The sequence below is a fragment of the Dipodomys spectabilis genome, unplaced genomic scaffold, assembly GCF_019054845.1.
Source record: "Dipodomys spectabilis isolate Male_0828 unplaced genomic scaffold, ASM1905484v1 ptg000121l, whole genome shotgun sequence".
NCBI lineage: Eukaryota > Metazoa > Chordata > Mammalia > Rodentia > Heteromyidae > Dipodomys > Dipodomys spectabilis.
In genome coordinates this window covers 1,011,432-1,019,258 of record NW_024870798.1, presented here as the reverse complement: position 1 = coordinate 1,019,258, position 7,827 = coordinate 1,011,432, and positions in this window count along the sequence as shown.

The window sequence follows — 7,827 nt, the reverse complement described above, 5'->3', positions numbered from 1 at the left end:
TCCTCTTTTTTGGTGGGTGATATATATATATATATATTTGGAATGGCAACCTGCTCTTAACCATTACCCACAAAATTTTTGCTGTCATATAATCAGAGAGTTTTTTTGTTGTTGTTGTTTTGTTTTGTTTATTTGGTCATTCATGGGGCTTGAACTCTGGGCCTCGGCACTGGTCCTACACTCTTCAGCTCAAGGTGTGTGCTCTACCACTTGAGCCAAAGTGCCAATTCTGGTTTTCTTGTGGCTTATTGGAGATAAGAGTCTCACCGACTTTTCTACCTGGGCTGTCTTTGAACTGAGGTCCTCATATCTCTGCCTCCTGAGTAGCTAGGATTACAAGCATGAGCCACCAGTGCTCAGAGAGTTTTATTTTATTAAATTAAGACAATAGTAGGCTCATTTTATGACAACACAAAATATAAACACCAATGACATTTTTCCCTAAAAAAACACATAAAAAAATCATGAGATTCGGGGTAAGATGGCAGAGGAGAAGCTGAAGGCTAAACAAGCTCTCCCATAGAAAGCATTTAAGTATTCCAGTGAACAGTCTTCGGCTACAGAGACACACCAAGTATTTCATCTCAATACAGAGAGTTTGGACAGAGAAGGAAAATACAAGCAAGGAAACAAATCTGAACACATGCAGCTAGCCATGGCTGCAGTGGCAGAGTTGGTAGCAGAGACAATCTTGGCAGCCATAACTACAGAGGGAATAGGAGACAAAGGCACCAGATGTGGCGGGCAAGCGGATTCTACCCAACACAAGCAAGAACTGATAAAGAGCAGATAACTTCATCCTGCAGATCACAGACCAGAAACTGCCCAGGAACAATACTCTGGCATGAGTAGAACCCTCATCTCCTCATTCCTTCTCAGGGAGCAGAGGAGGGAAGGCTGCATGTTCCCTACCACTGGAGATCTCCGTCTTTGATACTAACATAGGCCAGGCTGAGCAACTAGCTCCAACTCAGGCCTTGGAAGAAAACAAAAGAGTCATTTAGCAGGTCACAGGAACCTGACCTGACCTGCCAGGTTCAGCTCCTCCCATGGGAAAGTCAACTAGCCCAGACAGAGAAAAATCTGCCCCCTGAGGAGTGACTTTCATCACTGGGTAAACAGAGCCAGAGGCTGCCCCTCCCTACAGCAGCCTAGACAACAATTAAAACTCAGTAAACATAAACCCTGAGAATGGCTCCAAGCTGGGCTCTCTGAGAGTCTCAGGAGCTAGCCCAACAAGGAAAAGCTACTGATTGCTGAAAGGCCTCAACTCTACCCATAACCTAGTTTTATCACAGAGTCTCCAATCTAGAAGAAACTCCCATCTCCCTCTTTTGGGATACTCAAAGCAAATCTACCTCCCACTGAACTAGCCTGGGAGGAGGATCACAAAACAATGGGTTAGGCAAAGCATTTTTCTGCCTGTTCAAACAAACTGACTTAAGAAAACAATCAAGCCACAGGAAAACCAAACACCACAAGCAGACCAGAGACTCCACCAAGAGACTGGTAATGGACACGGGAGATACACAATCGTACCATTGCCCCCATCCCCCCACCAAAAAAATAATCAAAGAACTCTTTTTTTTAATTTAATTTTATTTTTTATAGTGCGAATACAGTACAGAGGAGTTACAATTACATGGGCAAGATAACGAGTATATTTCTTATCAAGCATTGTTGCCTCCTTGTTTCCCCTTCCCATCCCTTCCCATACTTCTCCCCTCCCTTCACCTATCCTCCCCTACCCCCCACCAAAGGTGTTAAGTTCGTTTTTCAACATAATGAATTGTACATCTCATTGTTGCAATCAAAGAACTCTTATTTGAACCTTTTTAAAAAATTTTTAATTTTTAAAATTGTTTTCTATTAATTTTATTTTCCTCCCATAATTTTTATTTTAGGTGTATACGTGTGAGTGTGTGTGTGTGTGTGTGTGCGTGTGTGTGTGTGTGTGTGTGTGTGTGTGTGTGCGTGTGTGTGTGTGTGTGTGTGTGTGTGTGTGTGTGTGTTTATCTCTTCTGAACTTTTGGTCTTTTTAAGTATTCTTTTCATTTTTTTCTGATTCGGTACAGGATGATAGATAAGCATCTAGCTTTAGTTTTCTATGAGTGATTAACTAGTTTTGCCAGCATTTTACTGAAGAGGCTGTCTTTCTTCCATTCTATTTTTTATCTCCTTTATCAAAGATTAGGTGCCTATTGGTCTGTAGGCTCATTTCTGGGTTTTCAATTCTATTCCATTGGTCCTGAGTTCTGTTCTTGTGCCAGTGCCAAGCTGTTTTGTTTGCTAATGCTTTGTAGTAGAGTTTGAAATTTGGTATTGATATTACTCCAGCACTGTTTTTTCTGTTAAGGATTGTTTATGCTATTCATTGCCTTTTATCCTTTCATATGACTTTTTGGATTTCCTCTTCTATTTCCTTGAAGAATGAGATTGAAATATTGATTGGTATTTCATTGAATTTGTAGGTAGCCTTGGGAAGTGTTGCCATTTTCACGATGTTAATTCTTCCAATCCAGGATCAAGGGAGGTTTTTCACTTTCTAAGTTCTGTTTTGATTTCCTTTTTCAGGTTTTTAAAGTTTTCATCATGGAGATCCTTTACTTCTTTGGTTAAGTTAATTCATTGCTATGCTATTTTTTGTGGGGATTTTTTGTGGGGTTATTAAGAATGGAGTTGCTTTTCTGATTTCAGCCACTCTTTTCTCATTGTTGGCATACAGAAAAGCCATTGATTTTTGAGGGTTAATTTTATACCCTAATACATTGCCATAGTGCCTTAGTGCCTTTAATTACAATTTTACCAAACACTAAAATGGTAATAACATTAGCATTATAGCAAATGTTATCTTAAGAATTAAGGGTCCTTAGGATAATGAACTGTTTTCTCATTCTTGTAGAGGCATTACCAGATGAGAGGAACTGTATTTTTGTTTGCTTACTTTCATTTATTCTTCAGTTTGAAATCTGAACTACTTAAAACCGAAAGAAACCAAAATTAGACAGGCAAGCTTTGGAAAGAGCAATCAATGTAAAATAAAAGAAATACATATAGCTATGTAAAAGGCCTAACTAAATTGTTATATAGTTTCAAGCATAAACAGAAAATGATTTAAGCCATATCAAGTTATTGAAAATGTTAGGAGTTGCTTAATTTTTCCTTTTTACTACCTTGAATTAATTATTTTTGTATAGAGAGATTAAAAATGAGATTAACAAGATACTTGATTAAAAATGGACAAAAGTTTGAATAGACATGTTTTCCATAAACCCCTCTATATCACCAGTGGGTTTACACAGTTGTGTTTAATATAACTTTTGTGCTGGCTTAATGCATTGTGAGCAGAAGTCATTAGAGAAATGTAATTCAAAATTACTATGATACTACTTTATAACTATTATAACTCTTATCAAAAAAATCAAAGGAACCAGGTGTGGTGGTAAAGGTTCGTAATTCCAAGCATTTAGGAGGTTGGATTTCAGTCTTAAGCCAGTCTGGGGTACTGAAGAGAGTAAAAATTTGCCCTTTATTACCTTTTATATAAAAGGTAATAATGTTGGTGAGAGTGTGAGGAAAAGGAAATTTTCTACACTCTTGGTCAAAATACAGGTTAGTATTCTCCTTGTAGAAAGTAGTATGAAGTTTTTTAAAGAAATCAAACTTGAAATACCATCTGACCCACCAATCATGTGATTATTTCTCTCTGGGTAACTCGTAATATATCTGTAGTTCATTGTTATTCACATTATTCACAACAACAGCCAAGATATAAATCGAAGTTCAGTGTTCAACTACACTAATAAAGCAACTCTGGTACATGCACAAATATCTTTTTCTGTTTCATCCTTAAAAAACAAGAGACTTCTCCCATTAGCTACAACTTACAATGACCTGAAAGTTGGATTCGAAATGAAGAAAAATGTTATGTTCTGATCTTTGTAAACACACACACACACACACACACACACACACACACACACACACACACACACACACAATCCTCAAACATTAAGACAGAATTTTTTTTTAAAAGTAAAGCAAAGTGGAACTTCTGGGGCATTTAGTTCAAAATGCATAAGATACCAGATATACATTATGACCAGGTATAGAGTTGTAGTGTACAACATGAGGATACAGGGGACAACATTGGCCTTACATAGGAATGAAGCTAAGTAAGTAGGAGTTGTTCTTCCTAGTAGTGGTTACTCTTTTAGTTGTTCTTCCTTCAATAATGGATGAGATGAATGTAATTCTTTAAGTATACCTGCCTATTTTCAGACATAATAACAAACAATATAGCAATAATGTTGCACACTCAACATAGAACAAAATGTCAAATTAAAATACATGAGATTATCCTTGATGTAAACTAATTAATACAAATAAGGGAAACCATGGGACCTATGTTTCTTTAAGTCTGGCTTACTTCACTTAATATGATTTTTTCAAAGATCTTCCATTTCCTTACAAATGAGGTGGTCACATTCTTTGTGATGCAAGCATATTTTTCCACGTGTGTTTATCTGTAAGTGTGTGCGTGTGTATGTGTGTGTGTGTGTCATTTTTGGTAAGTATTACTGTGATACATCGTAGTATCTTTACTGTGGCCTTGTTTGTGATCACCTGGTTATATGCCCAGAAGTAGGATTACTGGGTAATAGGGGAGCATTATTGTGTACATCAAGGTTAATCTTATTAGATGAGCAGAATAGCTCAATAGCTATGTACATATGATCGTATAAGGTGATTCCAAGTTAAATGAACTCCAAGACATATTCTTTGTTATTGTTGTTCTTAATGTACTATGTGATTTCTTTTTATCCTTTTGTGTTTTCCCCACCTATGATTAATCCCCTGTAGTCACTGTATTGGATTTTGATACCCTGGGTATTTTCAATATGTTGATCTGAACTAGGGAAGGGAAAGGAAAAAAAAAAAACTAAATGGTGAGACAAAGGACAAAGGGGGAACCTATGCAATAGTAGTACTCAAAAGAAAATATTTTGTAAGTAAACTTGGGGGAGGGCATTAGGAGTGAAGAGGGAGAAAAATAGGGGTAATTTAGAAAAGAAATAAATTAATTACCTTACTTATGTAACTATATCCTATCTGTATATTACCTTGACAATAAAATTTAAATAAAAATAAAATAAAATATATGAGAGCAGCAATACAGGAGATGGCAGAGGGGGAAATACTATAGTATCATAGAGCAGAACAGCTGTGGAAAGCAGTAATTTTACATTAACATAGCAAGTAATAAACTAGCATACAGATTTTCAGCTTCATGTCAATCATTAAAAAGGGAAAACAAAATGCACAATCAGCATACCAATAGAGATAAAATAGAAAACTAAACAATTAAGATGAAGCGATGACTTGGACCAAGAATAACAAATGACACAATTAGGAAACAAATAACAAGCTGCTGGGCTGGGAAGGTGGCTCAGTAGTAGAGTGCTTGCCTTGCATGCCTGAGGCCCTGGGTTCGATTCCTCAGCACCACATAAGCAAAAAGAAAAAAGCCAGAAGTAGTACTGTGTCTCAAGTGGTAGAGCACTAGCCTTGAGCTGAAATGATGAGGCACAGCACCCAGGCCCAGAGTTCAGGCCCCACGATCGGACCCCCCCAAAAAAATAAAAAAAATAACAAGCTGCTAAGTTTAAAAATGATCACCCTTAATTCTATTGACTTGCTTACATCACAATTTGTTAGAAGTATAATTCAAATCACAGTTTAATAGTATGTCATTTTAATAATAGTTTGCTTATTATTGATTTCTTAATAGTGAATGTTTAATATATAATTTTCATTTCAGCAGCTATAGAAAAGAAGAAAGTGAAAATAATTTTAATAATATATTTAATGAATTGTAAAATTGAGAAGCATTAGAATTTAAACAAATAACATATCATTATTGCTTCATTTCTGTGAGTTAATGTAATAATTCAAATTGTATTCTACACTTAGCACTCATCTTAACATCAAATAATAAATTATTGCACATGACTCTTGGTATTAGTTGGAAGGGTTCATCACTGTGGTAAAATTCACACCACATAGTACACGAGGGTATTACCCCTCTCATATAGCTTAAATTGAGGAAATTTGATTTCTCCATGCATGTTAAATTCTTGTCTAGGTGACATCTATAAAATTATTTACAATTATATACATGAGGACTATTTCAGATAATACTTAAAAGTCAAATTCATTAATTAAATTTTTATTATTTCATACCAAATAAATATTTACAGAGAGACTGAACTCTTGAGTAGATGATGGTGTATGTGTGCCAGAATATACTTATTTTTATTCATGACATTGTTTCTAGAGTTGGATTTATTTCTCCATTACGGGTTAAGTGTATTATATTGGATCTATGAAAGTAAACTGAATGTTTATTCCATTAATCCTTTGTCTAATCCCTATATAAATTATCCATCTGTTCGAAGTAATGAAAATAACAACAGATAAAAGCAAGATAAATCAGTCTGTAGTAGACAAGTATTTACACCGTTATTTTGAAAGTTGGTCCTGTTTTACACTACAGAATATTCTTGGGAATATGTGCTCCAGGCTGGCCACAACTGAAGAATATTATGGTTTGATCTATCATAAGAGAAGGAAGGAAGGGGAAGCTTCCTTCCAAAAGTCTGATCCCAGGAATGTGATCTACTTTATGGTGCCTACTTGGAAATGAACATTTTTCACAGTCAACCTTGAAAAGCCATTTTGATAGACGACTTCTGTAAGTGGTTATAAAGCATTATTGATGGCTTTGCAAGGATGCCTGATTGCCTCATTTTGAGACAATTAACAGGAATTTAGTCAGTTGTTCTTTGTATCTTTAGGAGAAAAACCCATTGACTCTAGGCCAGGGGATCACAGGGGCCCAGAGAAACTACTATCTTGAATAGTAATCCTTGACATCTAAAACAACACACACACACACACACACACACACACACACACACACACACACACTCCAGTAAGCACAGCCAGGCAGGGTTGCCATCACAGCCTAGATGAAATCAGGCAAAAAACAGAAGCTGAGTGTCATTTAGCTGATAACTAATATATTTTTTATGAGGTAGACTCAAATGAGACTCCAAAGAGAGGATCAGAAAGACTGATCAGAGAGACTAAAATTGGTCACACAAATATTGGAAAGTAGAATTCCTTGTAGAACAAATAAATCATAGAAAGCTTGTGTATGTAAGAACAAGACAGAAGACCAAATTCCAGAAATGCACATTTTCTTAGAAGTCAGCTTAATCAATTATCAGTGCAAATCTTTGAATTCTTAAATATTTGACCACATGTAGGAGAGGTTGAAAAGAAATTTTCATCACTCTATTAGGAAGTCCAATATCACATTAGGAAGTAATCAAGCACAGATTTGTAATAAAAAGAGAAAACAATTATTCCAAATGAGGGTTTCATTTCTTTTGAAGTAAAAGTTCTTACATTAGGTGCTAGCAATTATCATACAATTGATCCAGTCCCCCAGGTGAGTTGATATTGACTGCAGTATTCCCACATGAAGGAAAAGAGAAAATTTACAAATGTCTGATGAAATGAGGTGAAGATGAAGTGTTCTAATAGTAATATCTGAGGTTTAGACACTGGTGAAGAGGTGGATTTTCTTTTCTAAAAAGCCCCCATTTTTACCTGGTGCAGTTGCTCACAGCTGTAATCCTAGCTACTTAGGAAACTGAGATCTGAGGACTACGGTTCAAAGCCAGCGTGGGCAAGAAAGACCCTGAGACTCTTATTTCCATTTAACCACCAGAAAACCAGAAGTGGCACTGTCGCTCAAGT